The 16,358-nt window shown below is 38.9% G+C and overlaps 2 long non-coding RNA genes across 3 annotated transcripts; both read right to left on the reverse strand.

The window, feature by feature from the left end:
* Positions 1-332: 332 nt before the first annotated feature.
* Positions 333-8,377, reverse strand: LOC132103562 (uncharacterized). 2 transcript variants are annotated; one of them, XR_009423400.1, is made up of 4 exons: positions 7,965-8,377; positions 4,969-5,113; positions 991-1,057; positions 333-670 (listed from the first exon to the last, which is right to left on the reverse strand). It is a non-coding gene; the product is annotated as an uncharacterized LOC132103562 (long non-coding RNA). The 2 variants fall into 2 exon arrangements; XR_009423401.1 differs by having other exon boundaries at positions 333-852.
* A 176-nt stretch (positions 8,378-8,553) lies between these two features.
* Positions 8,554-9,586, reverse strand: LOC132103563 (uncharacterized). The gene is made up of 3 exons (XR_009423402.1): positions 9,346-9,586; positions 9,207-9,273; positions 8,554-9,073 (listed from the first exon to the last, which is right to left on the reverse strand). It is a non-coding gene; the product is annotated as an uncharacterized LOC132103563 (long non-coding RNA).
* Between the last annotated feature and the right edge of the window lie 6,772 nt (positions 9,587-16,358).

A 16,358-nucleotide genomic window follows, 5' to 3' on the forward strand; every position in this document is an offset into this window, starting at 1 on the left:
ATTATATTTTCATTTCATTTTTATATTTTTTATTTCATTTTTTTCATATTTATATTTTCATTTACCATTCACATTTATTTTTTTCCTTATCTTTTATCTTCTTCACTGATAGCCTGGGTAACCCGGGCTACATCTAGATTTTATTTTAGGCAAGCCATGATGATTTGACATGGCTAAATTGATCAAACATACAGTAGGCTCACTGTCGCTGGCGACCTGGTCATTATGCTAAAAAAATAAAATAAATAAAAATGCTCCAAATATTTATATATATATATGTAACATAATGACCCACATGGGGTAAGTAATCAAGTGCAAGGCGGTAGTACAGCTTTACTCAACAGGCACATTTTTATTCAAATAATTCAACATATTAAAAAAAGGTGTAACAGATTGTCAATGCAAATACCCACAAAGGAAATAATAATAAATAAAGAAACAAAAAACGAAATCAACCAACAGATAGCCACGGGTTACCTATATTGTGAAGACAGAGTGGCATTCAAAATGCTCTCACCACAACAACGCTCACAGCAATCACACTGCAAACCTACAAAAAAGAAAGAAACACAAATAAAGTGACCAAACCACAACACGATCCCAGCCACCTCACCACCGCCATCCACACAGTGAGGATAACCCAGAAGCCATGGTTGGTTTGAAAAGAAATCTACAAAAAGAAAGAAAAACAAATTAATTAACAGTGGGTAATGCAAGTAGAACTAACCAGTCAGCACCATAGAACCATCCTTTTATGGCCTAGGTTTTCCTTATACAATTATGATCCAACAAAAAAAAACAATAAATAAACCAAAGAAAATTAAATCTAAAGTAAACGGTAACCGTGCATCCCTGTAAGGGGAAACACAGTTAATTGCAACAAAGAATTGTTTACAACATAAACACATCAATAAAATAAAACAAAACATTCAAAATAATTGATGCACTTAATAGAAAACATTCAAAAGTTCCCTTCTAATTAAGCAATACCTCTAACATCCGTTATTTTGATGGACACTCAGGCAACAACCAGTCAGGCAATAATCCGGCCAAAACACTAAAAACAAAACAAAATAAAATCATTAAAACAATCCTAAAAACAATTTTATAAAATTATAAAACTACTACCTCCTTAACGGTGTGTATCATATATTCAGCTCGTAATAACGCTGCACCAGCATTTAACATAACTGCTCGCCTGCTACTCTTCTTCTGAGGTGATCAATCATCAATTGAAGTTTTAGATGTGCCGTGACATCCATTCATCCACCAGTCAGTCAAAGACAGGAAGCGAGAGAGCGAACGAACCTCGCTGCTTCCTTATATAGCACTAGGGCTGATGGGACTTGTAGTGCCCCAACCATGTCTCATTACAATCTACCCCCTTAGATTAAAATCGACGTCCCGTCGATTACATCAACACTACAACCAGGGGCGGAACATTACATTCAAACCACTACTGGACAGCCTTGTCATAGGGAGAGCGAGCTGATGATTTAGCTGGACTTCAGTAGTAGGGGCTGACCGAGGGAGACGATATGGATTTGAATGACATCCAGCTGTTGCTCTCCTTGTACGCCTTACTACAGCTTCCTGTTGTTGAGGCTGATGGTCCTCTGCATAATCCACTACTGAAGTACAGAAGTTGGTATTATCTTCCTGTGGAAGTTGAGGCCTAATAACTTGGTCTTGGGCAGATGCATACTCAGGCGTTAGGGACACCGCTACCATGTCTTCATCTTGGTCTCTTGAAGTTTCCTGATGGTCAAATAGATCTAAAAGTCCAGGATCATTCAGGGGAGTATAAGCTGGTCGCAACTCACAACGGTGAATATTTCTAATATTACCACCTCCATCTGCAGGGGCAATAGCATACACAGCTCCATCTCCATCTGGGCACCGGACCACTTTATAGGGGGTTGGATCCCAGGCATCCTGGATCTTGTTCCTGCCTTTTATGTTATGGGCTCTCTGATACACAACCTGGCCTTCGCTTATTTGTTCGTGGCGTACCTTCAGGTCATTTAATCGAGCACGATGTTCTGTAGTACATTGAAGGCGGGCTCTGGCCTTACAAAATATTCGTTCCAAATTGTCTTTATGGTCCACCACCCAGTCTACTTCACTCTGGACATGGTTATCCAATCCCAAAAGAAAATCAACAGGTAAATGGGGCTCTTGTCCAAACATGAGGACATAAGGAGAAAACCCAGTAGACTGGTGATCTGTGGTATTGTAAGCATATACTACCTGGGCAAGATGGTCTGGCCAATGACGTTTTTCCTCTGGAGGCAAAGTACGCAGCAAGTCGTGCATTGTTCTATTAAAACGTTCACATTGACCATTCCCTTGTGGTCGGTAGGGCATGGTGCGAGCTTTTGAAATTCCATACAGCCTACATAATTCTTGGATCAGCCTACTTTCAAAACACCGGCCCTGATCTGAATGAATTTGTCGTGGAACTCCAAACAAGTAGAACCAATGTTCCACTAAAACACGTGCCACTGTTGATGCCGTTTGGTCTTAAGTTGGGATGGCTTGTGTAAATTTGAAAATACATCAGTCATAACCAGTACATTTTCAAGTCCATTTGATGCAGGTTCAAGCAATGTGAAATCAATGGCCAGAATATCTAACGGCCTATCTGCCCTCAGGTGCCCCATAAAACTTCTTACTTTTGGTCGTACCACTTTGGCCAGGGTGCAGCGCTGGCATTTCTTACACCATTCCTCAATGAACTTGAACATGCCAGGCCAGTAACATCGAGTTCTCACTAAACTTGCCGTCCGCTCAATTTCTTGGTGACCATGGTCATCATGCAGACCTGTAAGAACTCTTTCCCTGAGAACAGCTGGTAACACGACCTGACGAATTTCACGATGTACCTCCTGGGGACAGAACCTCCGATACAGTATGCCCTCGATCCTCACCAGCTTCTCCCACTGCCTTACCAATTCGAGCACCTCTGATGATTCTGATGCTTTCTCCTGTCTATCTGGTGGCCTTTGACGATCCCAATAAACAAGGAATTGTCCAATAACAGGGTCAGTTTCTTGCAGAACACTAAGATTTTCTCTAGGCTGTACAGGAAGAGCAGAAATTTGACTTATGACTACATGTTGACTATCATGAGCATGCTGATACAGTTCCTTTGGTAAAACAGTAGTCATAGCCAATTCAGCTACAGATGCAGCATTTTTTCTAGACAGGGCATCAGCATTAACATTAGAACGTCCAGGTTTATACCTAATTTCCAAATCGAAATCCGCAAGCTGGTTAGCCCATCGTTGTTCCAACGCTCCCAATTTCGCGGTCCGCAAATGACTGAGTGGATTATTGTCTGTATACACCAGGCATTTCTGACCCAGCAAATACTCCCTAAACTTTTCTGAAACAGCCCATTTAAGAGCCAAAAACTCCAACATCATTGAACTATAATTCTGCATGTTGCGTTCAGATGGTCGCAGACCTCGACTTGCAAATGCGACTGGTCGACATTTGCCTCCATGTTCTTGAGATAAGACTGCACCCAAACCTTGATGGCTTGCATCAACATCCAAGATAAAGGGCTTACTGAAATCAGCATAAGCAAGGACTGGAGCATTGGTTAAAGCGATTTTAAGAGTCTGGAAAGCATTTTCACATGAGTCAGTCCATTTGGTCCCCAGCTTAATCTTTGGTCATTTACTTTTCTGTCCCCTGATCAGTTCTGCCACCAATGTAATCAAGGGTCCAGCAATACATGAAAAGTTTTTAACGAACCGCCGATAGTAACTGGCGAAACCCAGAAAGGACCGAAGTTCTTGAAGATTTTGTGGACGATTCCACTTAGCTACAGCAGATATCTTCTCTGGGTCTGTACTGACCCCTGTAGAAGAGACCACGTGCCCCAGATAACGTACATTTGGCCGAAAGAAGCAGCATTTACTGAGTTTTATTTTCAAGTTCTGTTGTCTCAACCGATCCTACACCAGCTCAAGTCGCTGAAGATGTTGCTCAATGGTTGCTGAAAAAACAATCACATCATCCAAATAGAGCAATAAAGACTGAAAACTCTGATCCCCAAAAATTCGCTCCATTAACCTTTGAAAAGTACTTGGGGCATTGCACAACCCAAAAGGCATCCTATTAAATTCAAAGAGCCCAAATGGAGTGCAAAAGGCAGTTTTAGGACGATCTTCTTCAGCTACTGGCACCTGGTTATATCCACTAGCCAGGTCTATAGTCGAAAACCACTTTGCTCCAGTCAAGGCATCCAGCGACTCCTCTATCCTTGGTAAGGGATAGGCATCCTTCCGAGTTCTGACATTGAGCTGGCGATAATCGACACACATTCTCAGAGAGCCATCCTTCTTCTGCACCAATACAATTGGCGAGGCATATGGGCTGCAGCTCTCCCTAATGACGTGACTGTCCAACAATTGTCTTATGTGTGCCTTCACAGCCTCAAACTGACTAGGAGGAATTCTTCGATATCGCTGGCGTACCGGTGTATCATCTATTAAAGGAATCTGATGATCTATTAAGTTTGTACACCCCAAGTCAGTATCATGCTTGGCGAAGACATCAGAATATCTTGTTAGCAAACTCCTAACGTCCTCCTCCTCAGCCTCTGTAAGCCCCGGCAATTCTAACCCTTGAACATCGATGCTTAACACTGATGTAATAGTTTGACAATGAACAGTCACAGTATTAGGATCACATGGTAAATCTCCCTTAAACACAATGTCTTGATCTGACTTCATGACTACCTCAGCACCAACCAAACTACCTAGTCTAATTCTTGGTGGCAAATATAAGGGTTCTGTGCCAACATTAACTACTGGTACATGCACTACCCCTTGTATACACTGCAACAGGGCAGGTGACATTAACAATCCAGCAGGCAGCCCCCCATCATTGAAATCCTGGGGTTCTAAAAAAACCACTGTACAACTTATGTTTTTAGGGCACAGCGCAGGTACTAACCTCATGGTGCCAGCTGGAATCTGGACAGGATGGCAAGACTGCACCTTCACATAACCAATGAATCCAGGACAAGGGGCCCCATCTGCTCGGTGGCACTGTGACAGGGCATCTCTCCAGCCTAACTCTGCCTGCCTGACCTGTGGAGCTGAAAATAGTGCTGGGCCGTGTTTTTCAAACAGATCATTATAACACTGTCCAATCACGTTCATACCTAAAATGCCAGGGGTCAGTTCTTTTCTCTGATGGAACAAAGTATCAACAGGATCTTTTACAACCAAAATACCTTGCCCTAAAAGAGATTGCCCCAGCACAGTCACATCGGTTTCAAAATATCCCACATATGGAATCTCAAGACCATCTCAACACACCAATTTGAAAAACTAATGGATTGCATAGTCGATATAAAAAACTGGATGACGAGTAATTTCTTACTGCTAAATTCTAAAAAAACAGAGGTGTTAATTATAGGACCTAAAAACTCTGCTTGTAATAACCTGGAACACTGTCTAAGACTTGATGGTTGCTCTGTCAATTCTTCATCATCAGTTAGGAACCTAGGTGTGCTACTTGATCGCAATCTTTCCTTAGAAAGCCACGTTTCTAGCATTTGTAAAACTGCATTTTTCCATCTCAAAAATATATCTAAATTACGGCCTATGCGCTCAATGTCAAATGCAGAAATGTTAATCCATGCATTTATGACCTCAAGGTTAGATTATTGTAATGCTTTATTGGGTGGTTGTTCTGCACGCTTAGTAAACAAACTACAGCTAGTCCAAAATGCAGCAGCAAGAGTTCTTACTAGAACCAGGAAGTATGACCATATTAGCCCAGTCCTGTCAACACTGCACTGGCTCCCTATCAAGCATCGCATAGATTTTAAAATATTGCTTATTACTTATAAAGCCCTGAATGGTTTAGCACCTCAGTATTTGAATGAGCTCCTTTTACATTATAATCCTCTACGTCCGCTACGTTCTCAAAACTGAGGCAATTTGATAATACCTAGAATATCAAAATCAACTGCAGGCGGCAGATCCTTTTCCTATTTGGAGCCCAAACTCTGGAATAACCTACCTAACATTGTTCGGGAGGCAGACACACTCTTGCAGTTTAAATCTAGATTAAAGACCCATCTCTTTAACCTGGCATACACATAACATACTAATATGCTTTTATTATCCAAATCCGTTAAAGGATTTTTAGGCTGCATTAATTAGGTAAACCGGAACCGGAAACACTTCCCATAACAACCTATGTACTTGCTACATCATTAGAAGAATGGCATCTACGCTAATATTTGTCTGTTTCTCTCTTGTTCCGAGGTCACCGTGGCCACCAGATCCAGTCTGTGTCCAGATCAGAGGGTCACTGCAGTCACCCGGATCCAGTACGTATCCAGACCAGATGGTGGATCAGCACCTAGAAAGGACCTCTACATCCCTGAAAGACAGCGGAGACCAGGACAACTAGAGCCCCAGATACAGATCCCCTGTAAAGACCTTGTCTCAGAGGATCACCAGGACAAGACCACAGGAAACAGATGATTCTTCTGCACAATCTGACTTTGCTGCAGCCTGGAATTGAACTACTGGTTTCGTCTGGTCAGAGGAGAACTGGCCCCCCAACTGAGCCTGGTTTCTCCCAAGGTTTTTTTCTCCATTCTGTCACCGATGGAGTTTCGGTTCCTTGCCGCTGTCGCCTCTGGCTTGCTTAGTTGGGGACACTTCATCTACAGCGATATCGTTGACTTGATTGCAAATAAATGCACAGACACTATATAACTGAACAGAGATGACATAACTGAATCCAATGATGAACTGCCTTTAACTCTCATTTTTGCATTATTGACACTGTTTTCCTAATGAATGTTGTTCAGTTGCTTTGACGCAATGTATTTTGTTTAAAGCGCTATATAAATAAAGGTGACATTGACATTGACATTAGCTGCTTTTAATTGAAGCCAACTACATTTTTTAAGTGCATCTACTCCCATTTGTCGGAAATGCTTCTCAAAAAATGACTCCGTTATAGTAGTCACCATTGACCCTGTATCTAATAAACATGAAATCCCCCCCCCCCATCTGCACAATTACAACCGGACATTTGCCCACAAGACGCTGTAAGATAGTAGGGCAAACGGGTGATGGTGAGGCTTCACTAGCTCCTTCTACAACCTGGCTCAAAACTGCAGGTGCTACACTGTCAGGCTCCCCAACAGAAGTCTCATTTATGTTCACCTGAGGGGATCTAGAGTTTGACTCAATGGGCCATGGTTGTCGACAATATCTGGCTTTATGCCCCACTCTATTACAGCGAAGGCACCGTCTTGAGTTATTTTGCCTAGTTGTGTTTAAGGGTTCATTCTTTTGAGACATAAAGCTATCAAAGCACTGGGTAAGTTCACTTATTTGTGTTTGTTGCCGTCTCAACATCTCTTTAACTTCTTTTAACTCTGTAGACTCCTGAAATCTGACCTTAGGTTCAAACTCAACTACCCTGCCTTGAGTAACGTTACACCATGGCTGAACATATGAAGCAACTGCTTCCCTATTTCCCTCTTCCACCCACCTAAGGTCTTCCCTTTGAACCTCTAGTAGAGTAGAAGTTGGCTTCTCCCTTACCAATCGCTTTAATTCACGCTTCAGCATCACATCTCGAACATGTTCGACAAACTGATCACGAAGCACTCGGTCAGAATTTGGAACGCTGCCTGGGTTACTATTAAGAATCAAGTCCATCAATGACATCAAAGCATGGGAAAATTCAGTAAATGATTCACCTTCTTTTTGTTTTCGTTCATAAAACCTCTGTTGCAATTGCACAAATGTCTGTCTCCCCCCATACAAGTCTCTTAAAATATCAAAAACAGACTCTGGAGTTTCTCTAGTAGCTGGTGCGCGGAGTTTTATCTCCATTCTGGCTTCCCCTCCCAGGTGGTCAAGCAAAAACACCACCTTTTCTTTATCAGACCAACCCCTGCCCTCAATACATACCTCAGCCTCCTCAATCCAGTCTTCAATACTCAAAGTAGTGTCCATGTTCCCGTAAAAACGTGGGCATTTCCTCTCCCGAGGGACATAAAGTACCCTGCTAAAAGACACTGGAGATGAAGCACTGGCATTAGACACAGAAGACTGCAGTTGGTTAGAAAGGTTACTACTAGGCGGGGGACGTTCTCTCGTCAGCTGTTCGTTTTGTGCCTGCAGGTTCCGTATTTGCTCCCGCAAGTCTATTATTTCTTGTTCCATATCTGTTGACAGATTTTTTAGAAGACAGTTCAGTCAGAATGGTGAAATCCAAGTCCCCCGAAGCGAAGTCTAATATCTGCCAACAAATTGTGTTAGGAGACAGTTCAAAACCAAAAGGTGAAAAGGTCCCACGAAGACTGTGATGCTCCTCTTCACACACGATTACCGTTTACTTGAACAATTACTGTCAATAAACAAATAAATAAATAAACATGCAAAAAAAATAAACAAATAAATAAATAAAAACACAACCACCCTGCCGACTACGCCAATTGTAACATAATGACCCACATGGGGTAAGTAATCAAGTGCAAGGCGGTAGTACAGTTTTAATCAACAGGCACATTTTTATTCAAATAATTCAACATATTAAAAAAAGGTGTAACAGATCGTCAATGCAAATACCCACAAAGGAAATAATAATAAATAAAGAAACAAAAAACGAAATCAACCAACAGATAGCCACGGGTTACCTATATCGTGAAGACAGAGTGGCATTCAAAATGCTCTCACCACAACAACGCTCACAGCAATAACACTGCAAACCTACAAAAAAGAAAGAAACACAAATAAAGTGACCAAACCACCACACGGTCCCAGCCACCTCACCACCGCCATCCACACAGTGAGGATAACCCAGAAGCCATGGTTGGTTTGAAAAGAAATCTACAAAAAGAAAGAAAAACAAATTAATTAACAGTGGGTAATGCAAGTAGAACTAACCAGTCAGCACCATAGAACCATCCTTTTATGGCCTAGGTTTTCCTTATACAATTATGATCCAACATCCAACAAAAAAAACAATAAATAAACCAAAGAAAATTAAATCTAAAGTAAACGGTAACCGTGCATCCCTGTAAGGGGAAACACAGTTAATTGCAACAAAGAATTGTTTACAACATAAACACATCAATAAAATAAAACATTCAAAATAATTGCTGCACTTAATAGAAAACATTCAAAAGTTCCCTTCTAATTAAGCAATACCTCTAACATCCGTTATTTTGATGGACACTCAGGCAACAATCAGTCAGGCAATAATCCGGCCAAAACACTAAAAACAAAACAAAATAAAATCATTAAAACAATCCTAAAAACAATTTTTATAAAATTATAAAACTACTACCTCCTTAACGGTGTGTATCATATATTCAGCTCGTAATAACGCTGCACCAGCATTTAACATAACTGCTCGCCTGCTACTCTTCTTCTGAGGTGATCAATCATCAATTGAAGTTTTAGATGTGCCGTGACATCCATTCATCCACCAGTCAGTCAAAGACAGGAAGCGAGAGAGCGAACGAACCTCGCTGCTTCCTTATATAGCACTAGGGCTGATGGGACTTGTAGTGCCCCAACCATTTCTCATTACATATACAACCCGAATTCCGGAAAAGTTGGGACGTTTTTTTAAATTTTAATAAAATGAAAACTAAAGGAATTTCAAATCACATGAGCCAATATTTTATTCACAATAGAACATAGATAACGTAGCAAATGTTTAAACTGAGAAATTTTACACTTTTATCCACTTAATTAGCTCATTTAAAATTTAATGCCTGCTACAGGTCTCAAAAAAGTTGGCACGGGGGCAACAAATGGCTAAAAAAGCAAGCAGTTTAGAAAAGATTCAGCTGGGAGAACCTCTAGTGATTAATTAAGTTAATTGATATCAGGTCTGTAACATGATTAGCTATAAAAGCTTTGTCTTAGAGAAGCAGAGTCTCTCAGAAGTAAAGATGGGCAGAGGCTCTCCAATCTGTGAAAGACTGCATAAAAAAATTGTGGAAAACTTTAAAAACAATGTTCCTCAAGGTCAAATTGCAAAGGCTTTGCAAATCTCATATAAAGGTTTTAGAGCAACATATGCTTCCCTCCAAACAACGTCTATTTCAGGGAAGGCCTTGTCTATTTCAGCAGGACAATGCAAAACCACATACTGCAGCCATAACAACAGCATGGCTTCGTCGTAGAAGAGTCCGGGTGCTAACCTGGCCTGCCTGCAGTCCAGATCTTTCACCTATAGAGAACATTTGGCGCATCATTAAATGAAAAATACGTCAAAGACGACCACGAACTCTTCAGCAGCTGGAAATCTATATAAGGCAAGAATGAGACCAAATTCCAACAGCAAAACTCCAGCAACTCATAGCCTCAATGCCCAGACGTCTTCAAACTGTTTTGAAAAGAAAAGGAGATGCTACACCATGGTAAACATGCCCCGTCCCAACTATTTTGAGACCTGTAGCAGAAATCAAAATTGAAATGAGCTCATTTTGTGCATAAAATTGTAAACTTTCTCAGTTTAAACATTTGCTATGTTATCTATGTTCTATTGTGAATAAAATATTGGCTCATGTGGTTTGAAAGTCTTTCAGTTTTCATTTTATTCAAATTTAAAAAACGTCCCAACTTTTCCGGAATTCGGGTTGTATATATATATATAACTTAGCTATTACATACAAAACTTAACTATTTTAATAGCTGAAACAGTAGTATAAGCTGTTTTGGGAGAAGGGGAAAAAATAAGTTAATTCTGATAAACTGTCAGACATGGGTCGGGCTAGGTCTTGAGCATATCAGGCCAGGCCTGGGATAGAACCTAAATCTGAGGCCAGTGCAGGGCTCTAGTCCCACTGCTAATCATTTCACTCAACAAGGGCAGTGTTGGCTCGAGTATCAGTCACGCTTATTGACAGTGTAAAATGATTTACGGCCGTGTTGGGAATCCAGACATGTATTGACATGTTGCTATCAGAAAGAGGCTCAGCCATCACACTGAATCAGGTAATATATGTATTATCAGGTTATATATTTGTTTCATTATAGTTACGCAGATTATACCCTTTTTAGACTTCAGCCCCAGTATGTGTCATCTTAGCTCCCCAAAACTGTCTGAACGATCAGGCCAGTTCTGCTTCCACAAGAAAAGTTGATCATTCTCATGTGTTTAAAGTCTTGTCAGTTTAAACATTAAAGTAATTTTAAGCCATTTAAATGCAAGGCACCTCAATACGGTACTCACGCACTGTGATGACGTTCCCAACTGGCACATGACCGACCGTCAACGTTGAAATATGGTTGAAATAAGGCCAGCTGTTGTTTTAACGTTGAAACAACGTTGATAAAACATTGAACAGTTGAAAAACAGCCGGCACATGACCAACCTTCAACGTTGAAATATGGCTGAAATAATTACAGTTGTTGTTTCAATGTTGAAACAATTTTGAAAATTTTTTAATGCTAAATGGTGGAAAAAGGTTAACAAAAATACTTATAAATCAACAAACACACACACACACACACACTCACACACACACACACACACACACACACACACACACATATATATATATATATATATATATATATATATATATATATATATATATATATATATTAAATAAGATCTGTATGTTGAATCAACTTAATGTCTTCAATAGCATTAAAAATACATGTCTGGCTTTTACAGTAAATCATTTATATTAAATTATTTAAGATTATTATTATTATTTTAATGGCATTTTACAATATTCGAATCATGATACCTATTCTAAAATCTAAAGGTATATTTTAAACATTATCATCTTTAACAACAATAAAACTAAATACATTTATCTGCTTTGTTGTTTTACTTTATTGCTTATTTTGAGCAAATTTGTGTTGTGACGTCAATGGAGAACAAAAACTGTAATGTAAACCCAAGAAGGGTCAGATGTGTTCTGCGTGTTCCTGATAAAATTTAGAAAATCGCTATCTTTATTATCTTTTGAAAATAGTAATGTGTAACATTACCAAGTTTACAAATGGGTAAAGGACATGTAACCTGCAGAAGATAAATACCTCTGTGTGTATTTTTCTATTGCTTTATCACAGTTTCTCAAGTTAGATGCTTATCTGATGTTGCTGTGTTGCTGGTAAGTTATGTGTTAATTTCTGTCTTTTAGAGATTTTTCCACATTTTCCTGATATGAATCCCGTGCATTTAGGTATGTTATATATTTTTTAAATCTTATAATAGTCTCAAAGATAACATAATCTGTTCATGTTTACTGAAATATATAATTGCAAATGTTTGTACAATTATGAATTAAAGAAAATGAATAAAAAAAAATAATTAGGATTGTTTAAAACAGAGGTTCTCAAATTATCAGGCTCTCTCTAGTGGTACTGTACGCAGAGGAATCACTAAATTAAATATACATTAATGTTAATAAATTTACACAGTTATGTTACTTTTGTCATAACACATTATAATTTAATATTTAAGTTTTTTATTTACCTGTATGTAAGCACAGTGCAGTGTTAATGTTCAAACTGTGTATTTACAATGTTAAAGTGGCTGACAATAATACATATTCTTATTAGGAATAAAACTAACTCTTTTTTGAACTACAGAGTTGTAGCTGAATAGTTAGGCCTATTACGCAGCTGACATTTAATGTTGGTCATTATGGTGGTACTTAGAGAGCCAAATATTTTCTGAAGTGGAACTTGGTATAAAAAGTTTGAGAACCACTGGTTTAAAGAAATGGTATACAATTTGATCCTGCTTTTTAAGAACTTTTCATTAAACTATTTATTCCTTCCCTTGTAGAGTCATCAAGGATCCAGCTTTTGGTAGAGATTCATTGACCTTTTGTGATAGGTTGTGATATTACTTAGTTTAATAAAAATGTACTTAATTAGATTTTACTTGTTTTACTAAATACACTGTATAGCTAGTGTTCTGATTGAAACAGTGTAACTGGGGGCTCCGAAAAAACTGCTTGTGTATAGTTTGTTAATATTGTAAACTTTCATCTGAAAACATTAAATAAGTGTTTAATGAATAGTGTTGTGCACTTTGTTTCCAACCCCACTTGTTATTGACCCGTAAAGTGAAAATATTGTGTGATTTGTTTTGCATTCAGTTTTCAGTTAAATATAGTTCACAAAATCAAAGTTGATATTTTATGAGGATTTATTTTGGGTGTTTTTGTTTATACAGGACAGTACAGAAAGCGCACAAGTGGGAGAGAGTGGAGGGGATTGCGTCAGAAAGGACCTAGAGCTGGGACATTTTAAGGATCACCCGAAGCACAACCAGACTATATGCACAAGGTTGTTTGTTCTAACATTTTAGGGTCCCCCTCGGTAGAAAGCACATTCTGCATTCCCTGCAGTAAAAAAAGACACAGTCCAGGCCAGGGTGGTTCCCTTCATTAGAAATCCCCCCCCCCCCCCCCCCCGGGGGGGCCCCCTCTAACGCTGAGCCCTTGGAATCTCCTAACCTTCCCTCCCCTTCCAACAGTGCGACTAGTTGCAGGTTCCATTCTCAAACTGTTCAACACATTTTCACAGCACAAATATACAAATCTCTTGTAATGAGACACATTAGTAAAACATGTTTTTTTACAGAAACTATAGTTCTCCACCTAAATAAAAGATCAGCTGGTTTAAGTCATAAAAGTTACAAGAGTTTCTCTTGCAAGTGCAGCACAAAATAGGCATATTATTTTACCAAAATCTTTAAATATTATTGTGTTTGGATTATTCTACAGGTTTTTAACAACACATCCATGCATAGACACTGCAAAATAAAGTTTGGGATAATTTTCATCCATTTTGTACACAATGTTTCCAAAATAAGGTTGAAAACCCCTGCTATAGTCTATGTCAAAATCTGCTGACCTGACATTCTCAGGGGAGACAAAACCTTGATAGGCGAAATGTCCTGTGTAGCGGATAAATGCTTATTTGGAATAGAACATCCATCAAATCGACCGAAATGAACCATTCGTTCTGTTTTATGGCATGGGCCAGAGCGCCGTAGGTTAACATTCTGAAATTGCATTTCCTCAAATGTTTGTTCAACACTCAGAGGTCTAAAATAGGGTGGGGGGAACTGTCTTTCTTTGGAACCCAGAAATAATGTAACCCACAAAATCAGGGCGGGCTAATAACTAGGCACAAACTGTAGTGAAAGCTTTATCGCTTGTACAAGCAGTTTTATTACAATTTGCAAATACCATCTTTCACATAAAATAATAAATAACCAAAACACTAAGACCAACCTCATTCAAGGAAATCAAGTAAAGAGAATAACACCTTTGACAAGCCACAGGGCTCCAACGGGGCACAACTATCAGTGTGAAAATACACAACCACTAATTGAAATTAAAACCCCAACGCAGCACAGCAGACACAGCACTCAAAAGGAAATACAGATCACCAGAAACCACAGAAGAATCCCCACCACCTCACCAGTGCTAGTCACACCCATGGAGGAGACCCTGCAGTCACCATTAAGTCAGGAAGGAGGACAACAAAAAAAACAAAAAACAACAATCACAATAATATTAATACACACTGTATACAAAAAGATCACTGGGCAATTCACCACAATAAAAATATAGTAACAATAGTCGTGGTAGTCCTGCAACACAAAAGCTTATTTTAAGTACCTTGATTTGAGCCTTTACATAAATACATTATTTAATCCAATCAAATACCTTTAAAATAACTGGATCTATGAAAGAGGAATGGTTCATCCGGAAGGTTCTCCTTTAAGAGACCTATAGAACAAATCTTTATGGAAACCACCATCATAAAATGTTCATAAGAAAAAACTAAATTCTTAGTACCTTTGAACATTATTCAATCACATCATTCATTAATTCTGTTTCCAGGACAATCACCAGTAATACAGGCAGGATACTGAAACAACAAAATAAAACTGATTTTCTTTGCCCAACATAGTTCACTACCTTCCTCATAATAAAAAACTAAAATTCTTTCTACCCACCTTTAATTAAATGAAGATGACCTTAACACACAAATTACTCTAAACATATGCAACATAAAACAACGTCTTTGCTTAAACCGAACAGCTCTCATGATTTAAATAAATTCATCAAACAATATCACTATAAAACAGTTGAGCACAAATTACCTGATCTTAACGCATGTTTGTTTGTAACGTCAATAGATGAATGATATGAGAGGACACTATGAGATGAGATGAGAGAACATGAGGTCATGTTTAGAAAGCTTGGTTGAGTGCATCAGACAAGACAATGATGAAGAAGAAGTTTTCACCATGTCGAAGAAACACTGTTTTTTTTCACCCCTGTGCCTTTTGAATTTCCTTGCAGCAGATGTTTTCTATCTTGCTGGGCATTTTAATGCAGTTATTACACATGCACCTGAATAATTATGTTTGTAAATATGTATCTTACAGTTATGAAAACATCTTTATAAATCGCTGAAAGTACAATACTGGACAATGTTGTAATTGCAGAATTTACACTTCAATTATGAAACTATGGTATAAATAAATTCAACTGTATAACAGTTTCACTGCAATTCATGTTATAATGTTAGAATTAAGGAACAATAAACATAATACATATTACCTTTGCACTTATCTGTACATTGTAAATTCAGTTATTTTTCAGGGGGTGTGCCCGAAGTGTGACTCCGTATTCAGAAAGGCATGGAAAACAAATAATGTTTGCTAATGGTTGACTGTTACTTTACAGTTCAAAATATTTCACTTACCACATAAACAGAGTAAGTAGGAGTGATGACTGAGGATGATGGCAAATGATTTGTAGATTCTGAGCACCACTGACAACATATCTAATCTTGTAAAATGTGCAGTAAGTACTGCTACTCCATAGTATAAACAGAGTACATGCGATCGCTAATCTCGAAAGTGAAAGTGCAACTAAAAAGCAATCGTGCACTCAAAAGCAGTTTCAGTGCCAGGCTCCACGATGCCCGCAATTTATATAGGCCCACAGTATAATTACCCAGTGATATAACTGTGAGAGAAAGTATTAAAATATATATTGTCCTCCCATCTTGTATTTATTCCCTTTAGAGGTTCGGTTCCGTACACCATTTTATTTCCAAAAAATTGCATGTAGGATTGCATGGGGGTGGGGGGATGGGGGACAATGTGTTGTTGACAATGCCTTCGTCTATCTGCCCAACCCTAGTTACCACTCTGATATTTATTGCAATATCCATGCATGGAGAGGACATGCACAAGGGACAGCTAACCATTCAGAATGCAGAATGCTTCATCAAACCCGGAACTAATCAAGCCATTTGTGCCAGGCTGTAGAGAAAGTATTAAGGACTAGGTCATTA

The sequence above is a fragment of the Carassius carassius genome, chromosome 24 (genome assembly GCF_963082965.1).
Source record: "Carassius carassius chromosome 24, fCarCar2.1, whole genome shotgun sequence".
Lineage (NCBI taxonomy): Eukaryota > Metazoa > Chordata > Actinopteri > Cypriniformes > Cyprinidae > Carassius > Carassius carassius.